Source organism: Rattus norvegicus, chromosome X, assembly GCF_021556685.1.
Source record: "Rattus norvegicus strain SHRSP/BbbUtx chromosome X, alternate assembly SHRSP_T2T, whole genome shotgun sequence".
NCBI classification, from domain to species: Eukaryota; Metazoa; Chordata; class Mammalia; order Rodentia; family Muridae; genus Rattus; species Rattus norvegicus.
The window spans coordinates 109,806,441-109,833,567 of record NC_141554.1 but is presented as its reverse complement, the minus strand read 5'-3'; the positions used below and the strand labels follow the sequence as shown (position 1 = coordinate 109,833,567).

At 36.7% G+C, this 27,127-nt stretch overlaps 1 protein-coding gene and 1 pseudogene across 1 annotated transcript in view; one reads left to right on the top strand and one right to left on the bottom strand.

Annotated features, from left to right (window-relative positions):
• The window catches only part of Il1rapl2 (interleukin 1 receptor accessory protein-like 2), a 1,310,993-nt gene that overhangs the window by 1,099,306 nt on the left and 184,560 nt on the right, over positions 1-27,127 (bottom strand).
• On the top strand, positions 17,019-18,207 carry Hnrnpa1-ps22 (heterogeneous nuclear ribonucleoprotein A1, pseudogene 22; annotated as a pseudogene).

Below are 27,127 nucleotides of genomic sequence, written 5' to 3'. Positions count from 1 at the left end.
TGAGGAGACTGGAAGAGTAGTTCATGAAACCAATCATGAAAATGTGTGAAGTTCAAACCTTTCCAGTAGACAACATGGAAGGAATCACTAAATGTTTATGACTGTGGGAGAGAACTATTTAATATATTATTGCAGAATTCTGCTGGAAATAATCAGGTGGGATAAAGAGGTTGACTCATAAGACTTGTAAGGTTTCTACATATGCTATTTTCGAATATGAAATGTTAAAAGATCTTTTACACAAAGTAAATAACATTGTATTCTATTTAGAAAATCACTGTATAAACTGTAATTATCCTAACTAAAAAAAAGTAAGTATTTGAGGTGATATGTACATAATAAGTATAATCCAGTCATTCCACAATGTGTACATACTTCAAAACATGATGTGCATGATAAGTATACAACATTTTGCCAAATTAGAATAAATTTAAAAGTTAAAAGGAGTGGAGTGGTCACCGGCAGCTGCCATGGCATCAAAGGAAAAATATACGTTGAACTATTTTTCAGCTTACAGGTACAGCAGTTCATACTTCTGCAGAGGCTTAAGAGAAACGTCATAAGGGGGCAGTTGGGGGCAGCTGGGAGCAGCTGAGGGCAGCTGGGAGAAAGAGAGAAGCTTCTGATGGTCCCGCTGATGAATACAACCCTTTGAACCAGCAGAGCCACTGAAGAGGTACATGAAAGTGATCCAGGAGTTTGTGCCTGGGTACCCCTCCAATTGGTGAAGTGAAAGGGTCCACAGTGCTTCCACAAGACACTGTCTCTGTTGTGACCTCAAGAACGGTTGGCCTTGCCATAATCATACCTGAGATTGTATTCAAATTCAAAATCTAAAAGTCAAAAATCACATTCTGGAAGTACTATCTTCAGAGACTATACCACTAAATAGAAGACTTAGACTCAAGACCTTGGTACAGTGATAAAGTGGCCAAACAGGTGTCCTATGAGGACAATAGCAATGATGTCCCATTAAATGCTAAGAAAGCCAGGCTTCTGTCAGAAGGAGAAGAGACAGGAGAATCAGGTAATTGAAAGAAAGAGCTTGTACCTAAACTTCTCAAATCTAGCCAGGAAAAAAAAAAGAAAGTAAACCTTATTCTTATTAAACATCCTTAGTTTATAGTTCCAGTGCTGAGTCTCAGGCATGTGAGTAATCTATGCATGATTAAAGTATCTTGAAGGCTGGAGAGATAGCTCAGTAGTTAAGAGCCATCTTCCATAGTCTACTTTTCAGAAGGACCTGCATTCAATTCCCAAAAAGCACATGGTGGCTTACTACCATCTATAATGGGATTGGATGCCTTCTTCTGTATGCAGGCATGTATGCAGATACAGTACTCATACGTAAAAAGTCTTCCACCCTGATATTCTAGATGATATTTATTTATCATTTGAACTCTGGATTCCATAATCCTTACAAAATAGTTTCCAAATTCTGTGATTTCACATATTCGCCCTCTGTTACCTGAAGTTTCCCTGGGTACATTCACCCTAGCTGAGCAGAAAGCCAAAAGGTATGAAATATGCTTCTTGCCATTAGATGTTTGTTGAGGTTGATGATGAATGGCAGACTGTTATGTCAGTATTTCCATTAGAACCTACTACCTTTCTAAGCACATGCATTTTGGGTTTCAGAGATATGTTGAAAACCTCAGTTTGGTTGCTTCTAAATTAAAGCAAGAACATTAGAGAATATCACTTTTATTCAAAGGCATCATGCCAAGGGGCAATGTTAAAGAATTGGACTGAGAACATAAATCAACTTCCAGGGACACTTTGACCCAAAAAAAAATTTTTTGGAGTCCTCTCATGCTTTAAAATGGCAAAGTAAAAGAACCTTGCAAGTCGGTCAGTGAGAAATCAGCCTCTGATGTTCCACCTGATGGATGATCCCCAAAAACACACTGGTTCTAATTTCCTGAAGTGTACTGGGACTTCAGAATAAAAATTATAAAATGCATCTTACATCAGAGAAACTTGAAGATAAATCTTGGAAAGAGGGAAGAAAACAAGGTACACATGTCCAGTAAATATTCTCTGTCCAAACCCTTCATGCGATAGTCACTGATTTAATATCAAATTATCCAAACCCTGAATCAACAGCCCCCACACCCCAAGCATTGACCAGCCTATCTTACAAAGCGAGAGTACCTTTAGTAAGTTTCATGGTTGAAATCGATGTGACTACCACTAAATACTCTAGCTGTAGATCTATAAGTGGAAAAATGAGATGTACTATTACTTAGGGCAGTAGTCATGGGCATATTTAACTTTGGGGTATCAGTGAGAAAAAAAATACAGGGTTGCGGTAAAAAATAAATATATGCTAAGTATTTAAGAGGGTACCATAAATAGCATGTGTCAGACAATGTTAGCCATAATGATGATCATATTATAATATAGAAAACATGTACAAAAATCAATGAGAATTGAGAAAATTCTATATCTGATATGAGTAAGCAGGAGGGAAGTAGAAAGAAACAAGAACCATCCCAACAAGAGATAATAGGATTTTTATACTTTTTTTTTCCATTTAAATTCTTTAAGCTTTGAAATAGTGGCACTAGGACTAGCTTCAGTAAGTGACTGGATATTTAAAAATACTTTGATAAAGCTTTGGAATAATTCAAGATAATAAGACATGAACTGATAGCACCTTTCAGAGAGTACTTCTCACTGTTACTCTAGCTACCTAGGACAACAATTTTCAGCTAAGTGTGGAGGGAGAGTAAAGCTCTCTAAGTTCCTGATACTTGATTTAAGTACTTTCACATTTCATTTAGACTAAAGACTTTTTACAGCTTTATTTGGACTGTAGCTGCCAAGCTCAATACAAGAAAGTGTACTGTACTATTCTCATCTGTATAAGTAAGTGGTCAGTTCCCATATGCTCTTGATAGGGGGTGTCATATGCAAACTAAAGAGAAATCTAAAATACAACTCTTAAAAGTATACTGAATTACTGTACATGCGTCTAAGTGTTGATGGTGCTTACCCATTCACAGAAGAGTAAAAACTGGCAATCTTTATTGCTGTGTATTTACCTGTGAATACTTGATTAAATGCCAAGTGAACAAAGTGAAAAAATACTGCTGAACCCATGATGGGCTGAGATACCTTATTTTTCTATTTGTTTGTCTAATGTAAATAAAAGAAGGTTCACACATACATATGTATGCACACACATGCATGCTTCCATATACATATACATCATAATACAGAAAATGTATGTTCTGTCTTACATAATTATCTTTAAAGATGATGATTTGGCTAGGCTCATGGCATTGGAAGAGCTTGAAGAATAGGACTCTACATCATGTTACATTAGGTAGAGACTTTAAATTAAGTCTTTTCAATGTATTTTTCCTGATTTTAACTCAATGAAAGTGGATGTAGGAGTTAATAGATGATAGACACTTTATTAAGGCGATTAATCAAAGTCATCTCAGTCATCTCACCTCTTTATAGTATATATAGATATTTGCCCAATTATCATCAACCCTATTTGACAAATGGAGCAGCAAATTTCAGTAGGTTTTCTGAAGTCATGCAGGTAGCAACTTGCAGAATGAGGCCTTGAATCCAGGAAGCCTCTTCTTGAATTCAGCCCTTAAACTACTACACTCTTCTTCCTGGCCATTGTGGCTAACTCAAGACAGAATGAGCAAATAGGTATGCCATTTCTGCTTTCTTTGCAGTTACAAAATGAAGCAATCCTTATTTTGTGATGTGTAGGGTCTTCTTGCCTTTTATCTGAAGACAAATTTTAGCTGTGGCTTTCCTTCCTCAGCCTTAGTAGCAAAGCATCACCTCAGTCTGTTATTGACTGTTCAAGTTTTAAAATGGTCTGCAGGAGAGGTGAAGTGTGATGGGAAAATGGAGGGAGGGAAAACTACACTCAAAATGTACAAACGCAGAATAAATTTTTTTTAAAACAAAGAGGAAACATAAATATCATAGAAAGGGTTTTAAACTGCTCCCTGAATGATACAATTTCCTCACTCTCAAACTCTTCCCCTGGTTTAGTTGTTGAAGTAACAACTGCTGCCCAACTGACTTGTAAATTCTACCACCACCTTTGGTTAGTTTCACTTAGTAACAACCTTTTCTTGTCATAGGCAGGAGAATATTGGCACTAGGGTAGTAGAGTGTTTACTACAGGTCAGGAGTGTTGGTCCCTGTTAAACCCTAGCAAAAATCCTGAAAAAGGAGAGAAGCAGCAATTACATTAGAAAAGAAAAAGATTCTAATACAGAAAACAAGTCATACAGGTTGGAAAAAAGAAGGGGAGAGGAATGTAATTCTATTTTAATTAAAATATATTTTTAGAAAGTATTTGAGTTAAACCTATTTGACTTCAGTATTCTTTGTGGTTTCCATCAAGAAAAACACATAAATTCTTAGAGTTAAATAAATGGCTTGCCAGTGTGATGCAACATTACTCATTATTTACACTCAGATCTTAAAACTCTTAACCCTGTGTTCATTCTGCAAAATTCTAAAGCTAGCTTTAGGCAGAATATTCCTAACTTGATGCCTTTGTTTATAATGTTTATCCAATGTCATACTGAAAGTCAGTCTCTCTATAACTAACAGTAGAGGGTGGAATTTGAACGTTTTCCCCATTGGCATCTGTTTTGTGTATGTATGAGTACATATATTGTATGCACATCAAGTTAGGAGACTATAAATGTGAATCAAATTCTATGCTTGTTTTGTCTTTGATGCAAATTAACATAATTAATAAAATATTGATGAGAATCTTCTTTGACTTTGAAAACCTAGAAGAGGGAGAATCGATTCAGTGTTAGGTCTGGATATTTGGGGAAAGAGAAGCATAAAGTACACCATCACCTCATTATGTAAATCATTACATTTGCTGCAGACTCACATAAAAATAAAACTCTATTCCAGTTTTCCTACCTTCCACTGTACAATCTTACCATGCTTGTACACACTTATGACAAAGGGCCAGCACTCTCAGGAGCAAATGCTACAGCTTAAAATGCAAATATCGTTTCCATTACAATTCCATTTTCAGTCACTCATAGCTGCATTAACCATCCTGCATCTTAGTTAAAATATTTTCTGCTTGACCTCAGGCCAAATAATTTTTCTCCTTTCCCAATAAGTTTGAAAAAAGTTCCCCTTAGCTACATCTGAGTCACCACAAGAGAAGGGAGGAGGGAAATCCTCATTATAACCAAATGAGGACAGGAAAAGAATGAAAGTGAGACCTGTTGAGGTTTCTGTGTCCAAAAGGGGAAAAAAGAATTACATGAACTTTAAAACTCAAAATTATATGATGATATATTTTCCTAGGTGTGAAAAAAATCACCCATGGGTGAGTTATTAACATTTAAGAGTCATTCACTGAACTATCACATGTCCTGGTCCCTGAATGTTTGCTGTTGGAGAAAAGAAGACAAAGGCCTGCAGGGAAGAGAATGTCATAGGAGAGTGACACAAGGGATCAATTAATCCTCTTATCCCAAAGGATGTGATTTTTGGATCAGCCTGAGGGGTTCCCATCTATTCCAGTAGGATACAGTTTTGTTGAGTTTAACTGTCCCCAGGTCTTTCTATTCTTTACTTTCCAGGAGCATCGCATCCGGTTTCATCAGTTCAAGGGTATTTCAGTGGAGAAACATCTGTTTTATCAGCCTTCATAGCAAGCCCCAATCATGTCACATCTAATTTGTTTCAAAGAATATTTTCTCATCCTATTTTCTGTGTACATTCTTGTGTCAGTGTGTGATGGCATATGTACAAAAGAAATGTTTTGCTTTTGAAATTAAATAAAAGTCAAAACCACAAGGGAGTATTTGTACTAGAATCAGCTCTGCTTTGCTCTGCTCATTAAGAAATGTTAGCGATTCACATTCAATTCTTTCATATTTTCTGAATTCCCCGTTTCTTTAATGAAAATGGATTTTTTATTACCAGATAAGAAAAATTGATTATTTTTATTACCAGAATGTAAAATTAAACAGTATTTACTGTTCTAAAAGATGGCTTTTATTTTCTAAAGAAAATTAATTATACTCTCCTGGTAGCCATTATTTTCCAAAGGCTGCCTCCTCAAGGAGGTGTGGGGCCTCTTGAACCTCTGTCTCTCTTCTATACCTGACATTAAACAGTCCATTACTGCACAGATGTTGAGCAGGTGTAATGCAACAGCTGCAAGTTGATGGGCACAATAGCCACATCATGTCCAAAAGACAATTCACAGTTGCTCACGCTCTGGCTCTTCTATTCTTTCTATATGCTTTCTGTCCCTCTTTGTAGAATTCCATGAAACATGAAGGGAGTGACATAAATGTCCTGTTTACAGGCGAACACTCAGTAGTCACCTATTCTTTGTACATTCACCAGGCATGAATGTCTGCCTTAACCATCACCTACTTCAAACAAAAGTCCCCGTAACAAATACTAAGAGCTACAATAATATATGAATACAAAGAAAAAATATTTAGAAGACAGCTTGATACCATGTCTGTTTAGAAAATAGTGGTAAAAAGATCTTACAGTCTATAATTTCTTTCATCCCTGGCTTTTACAAGGTTTATAGTACAAAGCATACATTACCTCTTGTGTAGTGGGACTAAAATCCAAACAGAAAACAATTGGTCACCTCTATAACAGTCATGCCACTATTATACCATTGAACAAATCTTGCTTGGTAGGATGGCATTATAGTTCACAGGATTCATAGACAGATAAGAAGGTAGATGACCTTTCTGCAAAAGAAGCAGTCATAACATCTTCTGGCACAATGAACCCTAGCTAGCAGAGAAGAAACTTCCAGCTAAACTCCAGGCTGAGTTCTCAATGTCCTACAGCCAAATGGAATGATATGTTCAATGAAAGTCTTACTGTCTTGTGGGCAACCAAGAAGAATGACAACATCCTTTACTTTGGGAGGAACTTTGGGGCATTCGTGACCAACAATTCATAGAGTGGTAGTCCATACTAGGATTTTCATTTAATATCTTTAATAACTTATAGCCTTAATAAGTTATTGCTTTAAGGAGCAACAATGACAGCTCTATTCAAGCTCTTTTTACAAAAATAGATTATGCTTTTCATGAGCTTACAAAACAATAGGTTTCCAAAAATAATGCGGTATTTGTCTTTTGTGACCTTGGCTACTTTATTAAATATATTTTTGGATTCTATCTATATAGCTAAAACTACATTTTCATTATCTATTAATCAGTTGATAGACATAAAGGCTAACTCCATTCTTAGTTACTGTGAATAGAGCAACAGTGAACCGGAATCTACAAGTGTCTTTCTAGTAGGAAATGGAGTCCTTTGTGTACGCATTACAAGAAAATATAACATCCCATAGTGGGATAGATTGGGGTTTCTCTTTCTTCATTTCCTGCCTATAACTTGTATTCATGATAATGATCATTCTGTCTGAAGGTGGAGTCTCAAAGTAGCTTTAATTTTTATTTTTCTATGTATTCATTTGTTTTATTCCAGTGTTTTCTTATTTTTTGTGTTTTAAGTATTTTGAATATTCTAGATATTAATTCTCTTTCAGATGTAGACATAACACAGATTTTTCTACCATTCTGTAAGCTGTTGCTTCACTTGACCAGTTTCCTCTGCTGTACAGAAGGTTATAATTTCATGGGGTTATATTGTGAGCATAGCATGAAGGTCCATGTACCAAAGAAATCAGGAATATTCATCACACAGGATTGTCTTTCCAATGGGAAAGATGAAAAGCCTGTTCTTACATCTAGAAAACTGAGAATTAGAAGTTAAGAGTATGGTGACATATCTGTTAGGCCAGGCCACAGAAGCTCCTATAACCAGGACTGTAAGTGATTGTAATCTAAATGATCTTTAATAGCTAGAGGCTCCAATAATTTCCCATGAGCAGGACCAGTGGTGGCAAACTGCCCAAATGACCTTTATGCTATCTGTATGACCAAGACCAGGCCAGACTCTTAGGCTCTTAAGCTAGTCCCGGTAGCCTACCCTAGAAATCTTCTCAGAAGAAATGGCATTCTGAGTTGAGTTTCAATGTAATTGTGCTTCCTTTTACAATGGGGATTATAATATACCAGGAAATCTTTTTTTTTCAAATTATACGGGCTTAAATAGAGTGAGAATAAACCACCTGCTATTAGATTCCCCCAAGTCTGACCCAGGTTGACAAAATCAATCCTCGCCGGGTTTTTGTTCTTATTTCTTGACAAAGTTCAATTCCCTGTATAAACAAAGCTGCAGGAACCTCCTCAGGGTCCCACTTGTTGATTCTTGCCCTTATTTCCTAAGGAAATTTTGTGAAAATTGGGATGTTTTAGTTGCCTGGTCTTATACCTTCGGCGTTTATTAAAATGCACTGATTTACATATTTATTTTTGTGCCACTATGCTGCTTTTATTACTATAGCTCTATAGTATTTCTTGGAGCCAAGCGTGGTGAAGCCTGTAGCAGCATTGTTTTTCCAATTTCCTTTTTTTTCCTAAATAAAACTGAAGGGCATCAACATAGAAGCAAAGAGAGTGTGAGCCTTTGTCTTATTCTTGATCTTTGTTGAAATGTACCAAGATCTTATTCATTTAGCATATATAGGTTTTATTGTATTAAGACAGGTCCCTTATATTCCTAGTCTTTTGAGAGATTTTATTTTGAGAGCATGTTGTATTTTGTCAAATGCCTTTTCTGAATCTGTTAAAATGAAGATGTGACTTCTGTCCTCGAGTCTATTGATTTGTTTTATGTTGCATCATCCCTACATCTATGCAATGAAGTCAATTTGGTCCTAAAGAATGATCATTTGATATATTCTTGAATTAAGTTTGCAAACCAATTTACTGAAGATTTTGCATCTATATACATTGGGGAGATTTGTCTGTGATTTTCTTTGTTGTTGTTGTTGAATCTTTGTCAGTCATTGGCATCATTTCATAAATGAGTTTAAAAGCGTGTCTTCTTTATTGTCATGAACCCAAACAACAATGTTTAAAACTAAACTTTGTAGCCAGGCATAGTAGTATATGCCTTTCTTTAGTACTCAGGAGGCAGAAGCCGGTGGATTTCTATGACCTCAAGGCCAGCTAAGTCTACACAATGAGACTAGGCCTACAGAGTTCCAGGCCAGCCAGAGCTATGCAGTGAGACCCTGCCACAAATAAACAAGAATACAAATATAATAAATAAAATCAAACAATCTAACATAGCACAGTACAAATACATGCTAATTTGATACTTACATGCTAAGAAGTGTATTAAAATTAAATCATATTAAAACATATAAAGACTTTGTTTTCCATAATTAAACTGGTATGTTCCTACAAGGGCAGAACATTTTGTGTGTACAGTAAAAATAGTGCAACTTACAATGTGCAGTAACTTCAAGTCTAAGTGAAAAGGTTTCTGACAATATCTGTTAATGTGCCTGCATGCACAGAGCAAAGTATGGCTATTGTCCCTTTCGGGAGTAAGGGCTGCATGAAGTTTATGAGACAGCATTGGAGATTTCATAGTACATTGGAGTTTGAATTCATTTTTACCACTGTGTAGTCAGAGTTTTTACCACTGTCCCATTTCCAACAAAACGTGTATTTATGTATTCAGTCTCCCATGGAGAGTCCCAATCCATCATTTAAGAAGCTCTAATGTATAGGAGAAATTTGTTTCATCTAAGTTCATTTTCCTTAATTCTCTAGAGAAGGTTAATCCACTTTTGTAAAGGAATTTAAAATATACAAGTAGACCTGGTTATTAAAAATAACTCTTTGATATACCCTCAGTTTATTTTGTTGTATTTCATTTACTGAAATCAAAGTCTTTCTGTTCCAGAATTAATATATAACAATTCCAGTAAATCTAGTCTGGTTGTTTTACCTTGTATCCATCCTATTAGCAGGTAAGCATTTAGTAGAGCAGACATAATTTTTCAAATTATACTTTTTTTCAGCTGTTTAAAACAAACAAACAAAAAATCTCAGGACTGAAATTTAGACCTGCCTCCTGAAGAACACCCAAGGAGAACTCTAACTATGCGTCTGGGTCCATGTCACTTACACAATACAAAAATACTGAGCTTGAGTACACAATACCTACTTTCCTTATATATCCTCTCTATCTACATATGGTAACTTACAGAATGAGAATAATAACCCTTATGCTCATTTCCAAAATATGGTAACCAGAAAAAAATACATAGCTATCCTAAATAGCATTTCCAGTGAACTCCCCACCTCCCAGCTACAGAGTATATCAAACCTAGCTCTGTTTGACAGTCTTTACTTGGCTAGGTGATTAGACTATGACACAGATTCGTTGTGTATTATTTTCTCTTACCTTCCATCGAGTCCTTGCTAGTCTATTGCTTCAAAGGGCAAGATTTAAGTTAATATGTACTTTTTGGTGTCCTTTTGAGAAAACCTGTGTACTAGTTCTAGATGGTAGAGGGCTTTCCATAAAAATGTCAGTGTTGTAGAGTACAGTTTTTAAAAGCTCATACTGCCGAAGGAAAAAAAAAGAACCAAAAAAAAAAAAAAACCTCATACTGAAGTAGAAAATCTCAGAATAGCCTAGGAATACTTGATAAGCATTTTGAGGAGTAATATTGAAAGATGATATAGAAATATCTAGGCTATAATATTTGAATAAATAATTCAATTTATATAGGACATATAAGATATTGGTAACTGTGATAGTGAAGATGACCCAAGTGGAAATGTCATAACTTAAGAAAGGATTTTTGGTGGCATTGGAAAGATAAGAGTATGAACCATGGAACACTACTTGAAAAGAAAAATCTTTCAAGTGTTTAGAGTAGTATACAGAGCCATATTCAATCAGGCACTGACAAACATTTTAGCAATAAAGCTGTAGACATAAAGGTGACCATGATCTTATAATGACAAAAATGCACCCATGTTTGTTTTTAGAGAAAAATAACACTCGATTTTACTTCCTTCCTGAAATAAAGGAGGCTTGCCTTAAAAACTTACAAATATGCAATCATATGTAGCTTCTCAGAAGGCAACAATCACCATGGAACCACACGATGTTACTCCCAAATAGACCATTATTCTCTTTAAGATCATTTACATACTGACAATGTGATGTGTTCAGAGCTTTATACCAGGCAGGCAAATTAGAGTCATGATTTCCAGGAAGGATATCTGGGTTTTTGCCATAAGTGAAACCTACTCTAACTGCTTGCATAAAGATAAATATAATATAGTCTGTTAAGTTTTCTAAAAATGTAGTGTGCGTGTGTTTGTGGGGAAGTAGGTAGACAGGTAGATGGACGACTTGTGGGAACTGTTTCTCTTCTTCTCCCATGTGGATCCAAGAAATTGAACTCAGATCCTTAGACTTGGTGACAACCAACTCTTCCCACTGAGACATCCCTCAGGTCCCATCCTAATAATTTAAAAGACCAATTAGAGTCACTTCCCTACATCAACATCATATCAAACAAAATATTATTTTAAACCCTAAATGATGCTAGTGCCTTCAAAGATGTAAAACAAGAGTTAACATTCCTCTCAATCACCTTTTTATTTCCTAAAAATCACCAGAGCAGAAATAATTCATTTACAGCTGTCATTTTTCTGGAATATATACCAGGGTTTATTCTTCTGTCTTAGTCAATATCTGTTCTTTAGGGTTGAAAGATTATGAATGGTTATTTAGTAAATTTCTCATGTGTTGATTCCATTAAAAAATGAGGTGATTATTGGTCTTATTAAATAAGCTATATTTAGCATATCATCTCACAATTTTCAAAAATGTTAATCATAATATTTGAGTTTATATATTCTTCTTGAAGAATATAGTCTTTAAGTCATAGTGTTTACAGAGTTCAGGGTTCAGTCCATAAATATTGATTAACATACTATCAAATGCTTCTTATAAATGGAAAATAAGCAGGTACTTGGGGGAAGGAAAAATATAATCCAAATATATTGGATTTTTTTTAAAAATTAGGTCAAAGGAAAGGAAGCAGACATTCCCATTTGTCCTTGCATAGACAATGAATCCTAATTCTATATTATAAGTCTTATGTATTTTGTTTCTATGTATTGATATGGTTTTCCCAAAGTCATATATTTGTTCTACTTGAATTTTATGTAGGATTAATAGTGGGGATCTGAAACTTGGGGGCTAAAGGTACAGTCATCAAACAGAGCATTAAAGAACCAGATCAATAACCATGTCTGCAGTGTGGGGTTCTCTGGTACTGGGACATGATTCTTATAGTGCTTAATAAAGTATATTCTTCAGAGAAGTCATTTTTTTATTAACTTGAGTATTTCTTATATACATTTCGAGTGTTATTCCCTTTCCCGGTATCCGGGCAAACATCCCCTCCCCCTCCCCTTCCTGATGGGTTTTCCCCTCCCAACCCTCCCCCCATTGCCGCCCTCCCCCCAACAATCTAGTTCACTGGGGGTTCAGTCTTAGCAGGACCCAGGGCTTCCCCTTCCACTGGTGCTCTTACTAGGATATTCATTGCTACCTATGAGGTCAGAGTCCAGGGTCAGTCCATGTATAGTCTTTAGGTAGTGGCTTAGTCCCTGGAAGCTCTGGTTGCTTGGCATTGTTGTACATATGGGGTCTCGAGCCCCTTCAAGCTCATCCAGTTCTTTCTCTGATTCCTTCAATGGGGGTCCTATTCTCAGTTTAGTGGTTTGCTGCTGGCATTCGCCTCTGTATTTGCTGTATTCTGGCTGTGCCTCTCAGGAGCGATCTACATCCGGCTCCTGTCGGTCTGCACTTCTTTGCTTCATCCCAGAGAAGTCATTTATGATTTTATTCTAAGCGCTTTTTCCCATTAGGCAAGAGTTATCTTTATTCTTCTTAGCAATCTTACTTATATATGTGCTTTGCCAATCATATATTAAACTCCTTGAAGGCAAGAACCACATGTGTTTTCCTCATTGTGGCAACACTGGCACCTAGCATCATGCCTAACATACAGCTTGTGCTTAATGAGTACTTCCTGAATTTATCTGTCCCTGATCAGTGATCCCCCCATGAATTATATACTCAGAGTCCTGACGGCTAAAGTGCTGATGCTTTTAGTTAAGTACTTTTCCATTCTTCTCATTCCCAAAGAACAGAGGGAGAGGATTTATAAAGTTTGGTCTGTCCAAAGAAGATGGAACAGATATAAAATATTCTCTAGTTGTTTTTTCCAGTTGCATGTGAGGAATATGAAGCTGGGGAGATGAAGGATTTATCAAAGAGCATATAATCAGGTGGTGATGAAAACAGCTATGAATTTCAAGCTCTTTGGATTTTCAAAAACTACAACAAGCACAAAGAGAACTATGCCTTAGAAAAGATGGCAGGAACAGGGAAAAAACGAAAAAGAACCATCACTACAATAACAGCAAGTTGTCACAAGATTAGTTACAGTGCCAGACAGAGTTACCATACAAAATTCAAAATTAATTAACAACTATATCTGTCTGAAGTTCCTCTCAGGTCTTAGAACTCTAAAATTGGTTTACTTACTTTTAGGCAGGTACTCACTCAAATCATGTTCTATCATTTCTTTGCTGAATTAGCCTCCTTCCTAGTCTCTCTCATTGACTGCCACAGATTGGGCTCCACTTATAAAACATCTGTGTGTTTATTATGCTCTTGCCAGCAACAAGGCACAGCCTCTGCCAATCTCCTAAAACCTCTTCTGATTCTGACTTGTGAGAGTCCTTGGGGCTCTTCAAACAGAAAAACTCATCCAGTGTGTGGTAGTGTTAGAATTGGCTTCTATTTTGGCTTAAGGTCCCCTGATGGGAACACACAGATGACCTCAAGGAATTAGTGACTCAGTCTGACCCCGTCTGCTTACAACTGCCCTTTGGCTTCCTTGCACATAAAAGGCTGAATGGTGCCCATTGATAGCATCTACCCAAGTGACATCTCAGTGACATCATGGCTATTAAAAGAAATGAAGGTTCAGATGGCACAAAGAATGAACTATCAATACGTTTCACCATCTGCATAAAATGAATGTGGTATATGTCTGGAATCCGTGAAGTTCTTAATCTAGAATAGTACCCAAACTAGTAAGTAAGCCTCAAAAAAGCATAAATATTATCCAACTCACCAAAGAATCAATTACTCTAAGACACTCTCAAAAATTGTACTTTCTTTGCCTTTTTTAAGCTGATCATTTTATTAATCATGTTAATGCTAAAGTTTCTTGAACCAATGATAGATAAAATGATTGTATGTCTCAAGGACCAAGTTAATCATGCCTAAAATCTTAGCCATCAAACCTGAAATTGTTTCGCTTGCACTAATTCATTTATATGCTGTCCATTCTTCAACTGCCATGTTCTATTTATCTAAGCTTATTTTATATGTTATTAAATATTTAATATTATATATGATACTAAAATGAAAATTAGAACTAAAGGTAAGAGGTAAAAATGGATTTTTTGGTGAGGGATATGGTTTAATTCCATATTTAGTTTATAATTTTATTCATGGTTATTTCACCAAAATGATTAGAAGAACATATTCCAAGCTAAACCTGATTTTACCTTTAACTATTACTTAAAACTACATTAATTCAAGTTCATTCAAAAAAGACCTCATGGGGAAAATGGCACCATATGTCAATGAAGGAGAAATGCATGTATTTATAAATAAATGTTACTTTCAAACTTTAGTTTCATATTTGACATACAATTTTAAGTGTAGTACCTTTTCAACATTGTATGAATTTTCAAGTTCACATACATGCATTAACTAATACATGTGTTTCTAACTTAAAGAAACTTGTTTTTTTTTTTTTTTTTTTTTTTTTTGGTACATGTAAGGTGGTTGGCACAGTGTATGTCAAGACCCTATAGGGAAGCAGATTGTGTAGACAGGCCAAGGCTATGTTTTTTATACTCCAGCCATTGCCCCCATCTTGGTCTCCCCTCCCACAGTTCCTTATTCAATTTCTCCTCTCCCCACCCCCATCTCCAAGAGGATGTTCCCTCACATACACCAGGAGTTCTCAGTCCCTGAGGCCTCAAATTTCTTGAGGGTTTGGCATATCTTCTCCCACAGAGGCCAGGCCAGGCAGTCCTCTGCTATATATGTGTTGGGGTCCTCAGACCAGCTCCTATATGCTGCCTGGTTAGTGGCTCAGTGTCTGAGAGATCTCTGGGCTTTGGTGAGACTGCTGGTCTTCCTGTGGGGTCGGCCTCCTTCTCAATTTCTTCCAGACTTTCCCTAATTCAACTACAAGAGTCCCTGGCTTCAGTGTAATGTTTGGGTATAAGTATCCGCATCTGTCTCAGTCAGCTGCTTGTTGGGTTAATCTTGATTCCAGAGTTATACTGAAGAAGAGACACCACCAGGTAAAGGTAAATACTCAAGTACCTTAGTTCTCGTATGTCTGCTGATGACATGCTCTTTGGGTCTTTTCTATTTTTCTTATGTTCTTAAATTAATTATATCTTCTCATGCAACTCCTAACTTTACTCTCCCAAAATTATAATATCGTTGCATACTTTCTTTGTATCTTACACTTACCCACACTAAATCAATTCCTTTCCTGTTATACGTCCATGAAGTTCTAGAACTGTTCATGTTGATGGGTTTGTTTTGATGTTCTCTCAATTTATTGTGCTGTTCTTGCTTTGCCAACTCACTTTTCACTTTTTTTTTATTATTAACTTGAGTATTTCTTATATACATTTCCAGTGTTATTCCCTTTCCCGCTTTCCGGGCAATCATTCCCCCTCCCCCCTCCCCTTCCTTATGGGTATTCCCCTCCCCATCCTCCCCCCATTACCGCCCTCCCCCCAACAATCACGTTCCCTGGGGGTTCAGTCTTAGCAGGACCCAGGACTTCCCCTTCCACTGGTGCTCTTACTTCACTTTCCACTTTTACAGTTGAAGGAATCCATGTAAGAACTAGGATGTTTCTAGCTTTCCAGTTCTCAGCAATCCCAGCCATCTTCCTAAAAGTCCTAATAATCATTAATTGAAGAACAAACTACCGTGTCACTTGATGCTTCAAAAACCACAATAATTTTCCTTTCTCAAAGGTCTTGGCATGAACAGCTTGTCTCTATTTTATAAGCTGTCAGCTAAAATGGCTCAACTGGGGGTTGTATGGTCTCCCTTGAATACAGATCATTCACAAGACTTTTATGTTCTGGAAGTTCACCCAAACTGGTGGGCCAGACGATTTCATTCTTTTCACTTCAAAACTTTCCTTGGCAGCTTGGTTGTCTCATAACATGATGGCTCTATCACAAGTGTGGGGTGATATGAATGAAAATGGGCCTCATAGTCTCATACACTTGAATTTCAGTTTCCAATTGTTGGAACTGTTGAGGAAGGATTAGAAAGTGTGCCCTTGTTGGAGGAGGTGTGAGTGGCAGGGGTAGACTTTGAGGTTTCAAAAACCTACACCATTCTTAATTGGTTTAGTGCTTGTGAATCAAGATGCTATCAAATGCTAACATAATTAACATCAGAGAGTTTTGTGCAGCGCTCTGATGGGAACAGATAAAAGACCCACAGCCAAACAGAAGTTGGAGCACTGAAATCCTGCAGAAGAGCAAGAAAAAAAGATTATAGGAGCCATAGGGGTCAAGGAGACGAGAAGAAAACATCCCACAGTATCAACTTACTAAAGCTCATAAGGAGCTTTCAGAGACTGAACCAGCACTCAGGGAGCCTGTATGGGCCTGACCTAGATTATCTGTATATATGTTATAGTCATGTAGCTTGGTATTCTTGTGAGAATCCTAGCAGTGGTAGCCAGGGCTGTCTCTGACTCTTTTGCCTGTGTGAGGACATATTTCCTTCTACTGGGTTTCCTTGTCCATCCTTGATTTGAGGGTTTGTGCCTAGTCTAGCCTTATTGCACCTTGTTATGCTGTATTCAGTTGCTATCTCTGGCAAGCCTGCTCTTTTCAGAAGAGCGGGTCTAATTGGGGGAGAGAGGAGGAGTGGGGAGGGACTTGCAGGAGAGAAGAGAGGGTAAACTGGGTTAGGATGTAATATATGAGAGAATGAATAAAAATGGAAAATGGCGTAAGTTCTCAGCTACTGCTCTAGCAGCATGCCTGTCATATCACCTGCCATACTGCCCACCACAATGATACTGGACTCTCACCTAACTCTCTGAAACTATAAGCTCCAAATAAACTTTCTTATATAAGTTGCCTTTTCTGGTGTCTTATCACTGCAATAGAAAAGCAGCTGGGGCTTTCTGCTCTTTGATGTTGCCTAGGAAGCATCGCTGAACGCTCTTATCACCCTGTGGTCGTGTCTAAGTCAGAATCCTCCAAGGAGCCGGAACAGCCGCGGAAGCTCTTCATTGGAGGGCTGAGCTTCTAAACAACTGACGAGAGTCTGAGGAGCCATTTTGAGCAATGGGGAACATTCACTGACTGTGTGCTAATGAGAGATCCAAACACCAAAAGATCCAGAGGCTTTGGGTTTGTCACATACGCCACTGTGGAGGAAGTGGATGCTGCTATGAATGCAAGACCACACAAGGTGGATGGAAGATTTGTGGAACCTAAGATAGCTGTGTCAAGAGAAGATTCTCACAGACCAGGTTACCACTTAGCTGTGAAGAAGATCTTTGTTGGCAGTAGTAAAGAAGACACTGAAGAACATCACCTATGAGTTTATTTGAGCAGTACAGGAAAATTGAAGTGATTGAAAATATGACTGACAGAGGCAGAGGCTTTTGTCACCTTTGACGACCTGGACTCTGTGGATAATATTGTTATTCAGAAATACCACACTGTGAATAGCCACAACTGTGAAGTAAAAAAGGCTCTGTCGGCTAGTGCTTCGTCCAGTCAGAGAGGTCGAAGTGGTTCCGGATACTTTGGCGGTGGTCGTGGAGGTGGCTTCGGTGGCAATGACAATTTTGGATGAGGAGGGAACTTCAGTGGCTGTGGTGGCTTTGGTGGCAGGCATGGTGGTGGTGGATATGGTGGCAGTGGGGAGGGCTATAATGCATTTGGCAATGATGGAAGCAATTTTAGAGGTGTCAGAAGCTACAGTGATTTTGGCAATTACAACAAGCAGTCATCAAACTTTGGACCGATGAAAGGAGGAAACTTTGGAAGCAGGAACTCTGGCCCTTATGGTGGCAGGGGCCAGTACTTTGCTAAACCACGAAACCAAGGTGGCTATGGAGGTTCCAGCAGCAGCAGTAGCTATGGCAGTGGTAGGAGGTTCTAATTACAGCCAGGAAACTAAGCTTAGCAGGAGAGGAGAGGCAGAGAAGTGACAGGGAAGCTACAGGTTACAACAGATTTGTGAACTCAGCCAAGCACAGTGGTGGCAGGGCCTAGCTGCTACAAAGAAGATATGTTTTAGACAGTACTCATGTGTGTGGGCAAAAACTCCAGGACTGTATCTGTGACTAATTGTGTAACAGGTTATTTTAGTTTCTATTCTGTGGAAAGTGTAAAGCATTCCAACAAAGGGTTTTACTGTAGACCTTTTTCACCCATGCTGTTGATTGCTAAATGTAAAAGTCTGATCATGACACTGAATAAATGTCTTTAAAAAAAAGAAAAGAAAAAAGAAAAGCAGCTGGGATGCAGTGTTGGCTTCTTAAACCAAAGAAATAGAAGCAGTTGTATATTCCAGCAGTGGCTAGGTCCAGAGACTGGCATTTTCATTTCTCCTGTATTCTCTTGATCATATATATTTAAGTGAATGAAATATAAGTCCATTAACTCCTTATTTTATAAAAAGTTATAGAATATTAGGATCGTGCTTTAAAACTATCACACTGATATAGTTACTACCAAAATTTTATTTTTTATTATTATTTAGACTCAAAAAGTTTACTTGGAGTAGAACTAAACCAAAGACCCTCTGAATTGTACTAATTATAAGATATTTCATCATTTATTTCACACACATTTTCTTCAAAGTCTAAGTAATCACACAAAGTATCACAAAGCTTACTTTGCACGGTTCTTTATAAATATAGATTTCTTCCCTAACATGTACAACATGTAATGAAACATCCTTTGAATATATAACTTCTTGCTTTCCTCTCATCTACAATGGGAAATACTGTCTCCAATCTTTAACTATCTCCTATATGAAGAAAATTGATCCAGAGCAGCAGTATTTAGAAGTCAAAGTACATTTCAATCAAATACTAGTAGACATGGGGAAGAAATGGACAAGAGACCCATGTATATGTGTCTATGATCTTTAGAAAGAATCTCAGGGCCTACTGGAGTCTGAACTCAGATAAAAGATATTTCAAAAGAAATAGGTAAAAATAAACACATCAAGGTATTTATGTCCAAAATCATTGGGCAGTGTGTTGAAACAAGAGAAGATGAATCAAAAGAAAATTAAATATATGAGCACACATGGCCTCTTTCCACATTCTTCAATATTCTTTTACATTTTCATTTATTTGTTATTGTGAAGATGGAATAAATTTGTGCATGAAAAGCAAATGGTTTACCACTGAGACATAGTCTCAATTCTTTCCTATGGTCTTTATAGACTCCACCCTACAGTCTGGGTAATTATTACTCAAATTTCAGACCTTAGCTAAATTATCATTTTCTTGGAAGTTATTTCCTGGCTATTTCTGTAAGATAATTACATTCTGGTATACTTCAGAGCAGTCTGTTTATTTCAGACAATCTGATGGTTATTTCATCAAAAAGTTTTGGTCTGGTCCATGTAACAGTTTCGTCCATTAAAGCAGGAGGAATAAATATGTATCCTTCTACTTAGAAGATATATGCAAAGTAATCATCAAAGCAAACAAGAAAGAGAAAGAAGGAAGGACAAAGAGAAGAAGAGAAGGAAACAGACAATGAATCTGATGATGTTGCAAGAGGGAAAGAAAGGAAGTTTGCTATATAATGATTTTAAATGAAGTGTCTATGGAGAAGATGAGACATGAATCTGACATTAAAAGAGAAAGTGATATCTAGGTAGGTAGGTATGCTGAAGAACAGAGGAAAAAGGAGAGATGACATTATAGAAAATGGGGACATAAATGAGAATATATATATGTGTGTGTGTGTGTGTGTGTGTGTGTGTGTGTGTGATTAGAGATTGTTTGTTCTAAAGACTAGCTAAAATATTCTCTAAGGGATAAATTAAAACCAGATCGCATGCATTGTGCTGTCCTGAATAATGACCTATAGACAAATGGTACTTTCAGTCTTAAGGAAAGAATTCTCCCTTTGTAATGAAGTGTGGTAAATGCAGAGATTCACACTTCCTCAAGGTGCTAAGAATAAATGACAGTTAAGGGTTCTTCCCTGAACAAGACATTTCTAACATGTCCTCTGAGACTCAATATGAAAGGAGGGACACCGTGGAAGAGGAGACAAAAAAGAATATATGAGCTGGAAGATAGGGAGGATTATAAAATGCCATTTTCTGGGAAAGATGAAGCCATTACATTCCTGAACTGACAGCAGCTGTTGCTACCTGCATGGGCCCTGCATGTAACCAACCTCATCACCAGTCAGTCTATTTATAGATGAGTGAGGGCCTTCCCTTGATGAACTGATACATTCTCCGGGAAGGCGTCTCATTGTCTTTGTTTGTACATCTGCTGGTGAGCCAAACCAATGGTCACACAGATAACCTTGGTTAAACTCCGTGATTCAAAAAACAACTAAAAAGCATGGATGTGGAAAGGGATTTGGAAGAGTTTTGCAGGGGTAGAAGGTGAGAGTAACTAGAATGCATCTCATTTATGTATAAAATTTTCAAGGAATAAATTTAATCTATTATCTAAGAAAAATGAAATGTAAAAAGCAGATATGGAAGAAAAAAACTTTCGTTTGCGAATTTCCTCACATTCATTTCCTTCAACAGGAATTATCCTACCCAAATTTGAAAGGCATATCTAATCTAGGCCCTCAAATTACCCACATCATGAACCTATTCTGTTCCTGAGAATGAACAAAGCTGAGACCAGAAGCCTGTTTATTATTGTTTAGCAGCATAAAAGAGTGTAGTATTAAACAATTACATTTCATTCTCATGTTTCCCTGAATGAAAATAGGATCATGTTCAATTTGAAAGAACAGCATTCAGAAAAAAAAAGGCTCTGACTCATTCCTCATATCTACAATTTATGGGTATTTAGAGAATCACTAAAGTCTTCAGCATGTGTGTGTGCATGTGGTCAGTATTCTAAAGTGTGTGTGCATGCACATGTGCTTGTATATATGTGTGTGTGTGTGTGTGTGTGTGTGTGTGTGTGTGCGAGAGAGAGAGAGAGAGATAGAGAGAGAGAGAGAGAGAGAGAGAGAGACCACTCAAAGGAATACATTTGGCTAAAGTAAATCTTCCACAATGGTATCTTCTCTATGTGTGAAAATTCAAAGTTCAGTAAAAAAATATTGATAGAACTCTGATTTAGAATTTTGGATTCTTACACTCATTTGATACTAGTTATCAAACAATACTCCACTGTCCTCCAAAATGGATATATGTTATATTTGTGATTTTGTGGAATAATATGGATTTTATAAGGCAGAAAAATCAAGATTTTCGAATCAGACCATAAATGAAATGTATTGTCATCTATCCAAATTATTTCAGGCTCAGTTTCTTCATCTGTAAAAGTAAGATATGATAACTTTACGCATTGTTACTCGAATGCACATAATATGTCCAACACAGCTGCTAACATCCAGTAATTATTATTCTTTCCTTTAACACCATAAAATATAAACCATGGGTTGAGTTAAAAATTTGCACACGATTCCTTTTACAATATTTTAAATGGTTTATTCACTATATTTGAAGTGATTTGTTCAATGTATTAACATGAATTAAGAATTTTAGGGGGCTGGAGAGATGGCTCAATCAAGAAGAACACTGGCCAGTTACTCTTCCAGATGGATCCAGGCAGGTCCAATTCCCAGCACTCACATGGCAGCTCACAACTGTCTATAGCTCCAATTCTGGGGAATCTGTCACCTTCACAGACATACATGTAGTCAGAACACCAATAAACATAAAACAAAGAAATCTTAAGAAAGTAAGTTTTTACATTTATCGAGTATTTACTATATGCCAGACATGCTAGGTACAAGGCAAATATCCATTCTATGCCTAAAAATATACTTTTACTTGAGAATAAAATTGCTAACAAAAATCTCTTTCTTACTTTATCCATTGTAAATAGCTCCATCACGTGTTGGCTATAATGTTAGCCAAGGAGTTCTGCCTAATTTCTTTTCTTTGTGTTTCCCATGTAGGTAAAGAATTGCCTTGTTTGAGATTTCTATTTTAAAATATTTAGTTTAGTTTGAAAACATCAAATTTATCATTAATAAACTAAAGCTCTCTTTGCAGTATTTTACAAACCTCAAACAGCTGTGACTTTTGTTAAAAGCTTTATTCTTCCCATTAATATTTGTACCTGATTAAGCTTCAATACAGGTGCACATGGCTTGGTAATCATACTTTTATATTTTGCATTCAGATTAGTGGCACAGGAATTTGCATAAATTTGTTATGCACTGATGCAAAAATGAATGCTCAAGCAACTTTTATTTTTATCTAATCAAATCACTGCTTAATGAAAAACGACTGACTGCTTGCCGAGGTGCACTGAGCCACACTCTGGGGACTCCAAGCATTTACAATTCAGTGGGAGTTCCCTGCCAGTATTTGACTTCAAGACAACTAAAGTATTAGTGAAAACTCTGCTCCACAAAACCAATCTGATCTTCGCTACTCATGAGGAGAGAGCTTCAGATGGTCTTCTCTTTACAAAAATCCATTTTACAGTAGTAAACATTTTTTTTTTAATGTCAGATGGGTCTGTAGCAACAGCGTCAATATTCCCAGTTAAAAGTACACTTGTCACCCACAATGAGGCTTAAGAATCATGCTGTCCCAAAATCGATTGTCTGCCTTACCAAAATGGTTTCAGACTCAATAAGGTAGGAAACTTATATCCCCTTTTTTGCCTCACCATCTTTTAGAAGAGGGATATAGAAGATAGTAAAGAGATGGCATATCCTATGCTTCTACGTGAATTTTTTTTATTTTTTATTGGTTATTTTGTTTATTTACATTTCAAATGTTATCCCCCTTCCTAGTTTCCCCTCCGAAAAACCCCATCCTACCCTCTTGCTTCTATAAGGGTGCTCCTCACTTTAATTTTTTTTTTCTGGATGTATGACTGTTCACCACATATATGCAATGCCTTCAGATGCCAGAAGCAGATGTCAGATAACATGGGACTGGTGTTACTGTTGTGAGCTGTAGTGCGGGTGCTGGTCATTGAACCTAAGTTCTCTAGAAAGACAACCTGACCTCTTAACCTGTGAGTCATCACTACAGCTCAGATTTATACTTTAAGAACAATTGATTGATCTTATATGGCCCCATTTGTTTATGTGTAGTTGATGTCTATATCTAAATAAATTTTCAAATTATATTACTCTATCTATATTTCAACATTATAAATGAGAATTTACAAATACAATGAATGAAAAATAGTAAAGAAAGAAAAAGATCTTTCTAGTACACTTATGTTTATGTTCTCAGTGCATTCTAATACACATGTTTTTGGTTGTGAGCCTAGCCTTTAACGGCTGAGCCATCTCTCCAGCCCTAATACACATGTTTTAATAGTACATAAAAGGGTTCAATAAATATTTGCCTAAATGAATAAATGTACTGTGAAGTTCCTGGCACAGTTATTAGTCCCTCCATATGTTTGATTGTTTGTTTTTTAAATAACTGAGTAAGCTACTGAAGAAACGTTTAAGCTGCTTATACTGTCTCACATCTAATCCAAACAGTAAGTAGAACATTAGTGGAAAACACACAGAAAACTGTTAAGGAAAATTCCATGAAGAATTAGTCCACTCTGCTTTTCAAAGTCTGTCAGTGTTAGCTGTTTGGCTAAGCCCTTCCAAGAGAAATTTGGAAAAATAAATATTTTGAGTATACACTATTGCTTTCCAAAATATTTTCAAAAGTAACCTCCAGAATATATTTTCATAAATTCTTTCACAAATTAAAAATTCACAGCTCCTCATATAGTTCCACCCTGAAGGGCAATCATTTTATTTTCTCCCCATGAACATTCAAGATTGTTCAAAATGTATTCAGTCCATGTTTTTATCCACACTTATTTATCCATCTCCATTTTTCCTGCTTCCTGACCCCATGTCTCTCAACTCAGCAATCCCATCGGGCATAGCAAAGACATTCTTTCAGAAGCCTGCATTCTGGTTCTCAGCATAGAAATACTTCTACTGAGGAATCCCACACTTGCCCTGTGGTTGGGTTAGCTTGTTATCTGCTTGCAGGTAGACTCTAATGAAACCCACACTCTTCACTGACTTTCTACTTGGGCTTGGATTCCTTTGCTCTGCTCTCTAGTCTAGACCTATATTTCTGTGCCTGTCAGTCACCTTTCAAATATGTGTCCTGAATCTAAAAGCGACAGCTAAAAAAATGTGTGTCCTTGGTTCAGCACAATTTATCTTACCACTAGGGAAGTTAGGGGGTATGGGTGGAGGGATGCACATTCCAATGAAAGGAAGTCGGTAACATTATCTATATATGAATCTCTTTGAATGCTGTGGTTGCACAGGGCTTTCCCCCCCCACCCCCACTGTTTTCAAGCCCAGTGAAGCAAGAACCATGCTCCTTTTTTCTGCCTTCGGCTAAAGGAAAGCTCAAAGGCTATTAACCTTCCAAAAGGCTTTGGGAAGTACCAAATGACCACAGGGAACTCTCTTGTGCTCCCAACATTTTATGCTGTGTAACCAGAGAACATCTGAAGTTTCTTTGAACTAATGATAATTTTTATATTTTAAAGTGGTAATTATTACCATATAAGCCAAAGTGTTTACTTTTCCTCCATTACTCCACTGTGGCTTACAACCAGAGGGGGGTAAACAAACATCCCTTAAAAAGCTCTGTAAGCCAACTGCAATTACTTTCATAGGAGAAGAATAAAATTGAATAAAACAAAGATTTTGAGACTAAAATCAGAAGTAGCTGAAGAAAGACTAGAGCAAGCAAGAGGCTTCAAAAATGATTTCATGAGAGCAGTAATAAGTTTGAAATATCTACTGTTATACATTTAGAAATACTGGGGGAAGTACTAATAAACACACACCCCTTAGAACAAGAGGAAATGCAGGCATAACACTGCATTTCAAGGTCAATTACATTCTCTAATGAGCCAAGCCAGCTCTTGCTTAGCCCTTTGAGTTGATCTCAAGCAGAATTCTAAGTAGACAGTAATTTGTTTGTCTACATTCTACAAAAATCAGAAGCTGAGTAACAGGCATTTCCATTGGTTCACTTCAAGCAGGTTAGCTCTGTACACAGGAGACAGTAAAATTACCACTGGGATGTTTTCGAATGATGTCACTATGTGCTGTTACTTCAACGTTCCTTGTTACTGAAATCTAAAAGTGAATCACTCTGCCAGATTTTGGATTTTGTAGGATATCAAAAAAATTCTTTCTTCTAGAATGGTTCTTTCATGACTCTAGATTTAAAAAAAAAAGTCTTCCTTGAAGGTTAGCATAATCAAGGATCAACCGTTTGGGGTCAAATGTTAGCTACACTTTCTGGCATAGTAAGTACTTCCTTTGAATACACAACTTTGGAATATTTATAATCAATTGAAGTCTCAAAGCACTAAAAGTTTTCACTTATATGATACTATTTTCACTCACATTAAATAAATATTTACTGATTACCTCCTATAAGCTAGCCTAGTATTGCTAGGAAATTCCAAATAAATGAAAGACTGACATCCTTGCCCTTCGGGCATTGCAATTATCCAAGGAAATATAATTTAGTTGTATGTGTACAAGCATCCCAAACCTTCAGTGAAGTGAAAAGGTTGTATGAAGGGCCCCACAACTTTCTTTTAGACCACCAAACCCTCTCATAGTTATTTACTTCAGAATCTATCGCACACATAAGGTCACACAAAAGCCCCAAGGAAATAGCAGTAAGTACTTCTAAATGCTTATAAAGCAAGAAAATGTTTTTGAAAATATAGTTGACCCTTCTTTCATCTCACTGAATAATATGAACATAAGTCATCACAGCCAAGATTAGATTTGCAATAAACAGATTTTTGAGAGTATCAGGCTCAGGAGTTTTGCTTCAGTTTTTAATTATACAATACTGTCCCAAAACTACTTTGTCTCATCTACCCTCAATGTTATCCTGTGCTATAATTTAGTTCAGAGAAGTTTAGTCAGTAAGATGCAATGAAAAATCTCTGGGCAAGATGTGAAAATTACCTCTTAATATTCCCTACATATCAACTCATTGGGTCAAACTACCTCTGCAAAATGGGGTGAATTATAGGTTTAATCTCACTATTTATCTCCCATATTATTTCATTATATGAAAGTGATTTTTCCCTTGTAGTGAATCTCAGAGTTGAAGTTAAGAACTATGGTACTTGGGGGTTACTCTAATAACTAGGTAATTTAGGTGCCAGTTTGTAATGATAAGTAATTTTACTGACCAGTGGTGAAATTTTGTTTCTTGTTTCCCAGTTGACATCTCATTTGACTTTGTTGTCAACAACTTGCAAAATGTGGGTATAAAAATAAAAATGTATATAAAATTTTTAAATGAATATAGAGATTAAAAATAAGAGGTCCATGTCATATCTCAATATACATTTCTATTCATTGAAATAATTGAGCTGTTAGATTCCTAAATGGTTTGATTGAAAAAATGAAAAAATTCAAAGACAAATCTCTATCACCATGTGCAATAAATATATTTTAGAAAATTTGAGTCAAACTTGAATTTTTATAAATTGAATCATTTTCCCATTGATTTACAAATAATATTAGCAGTGATCTGTTTCTACTTCTGAACTTCAGTTGGTAATTTATATCCCTTTCGTCTATTTTTCTCACTATTTCATTTTGTGGCAAATAAAAGTTGATAAGCAGATATTTCAATGTTCCAGGGGTGGTTTATCAATATGCTGTTGTCATTTTTGAAAAGAAGTAAGGCAGACTAGCAATATGGTCAATTACATTATAATGAGCCCCACTGGTAAGACTGCGACCTATTTACCTATTTACCTATTTACCTGTTTGTTGGCTTTCTTACAAGAAGATGCCCTGGCAAAACCATA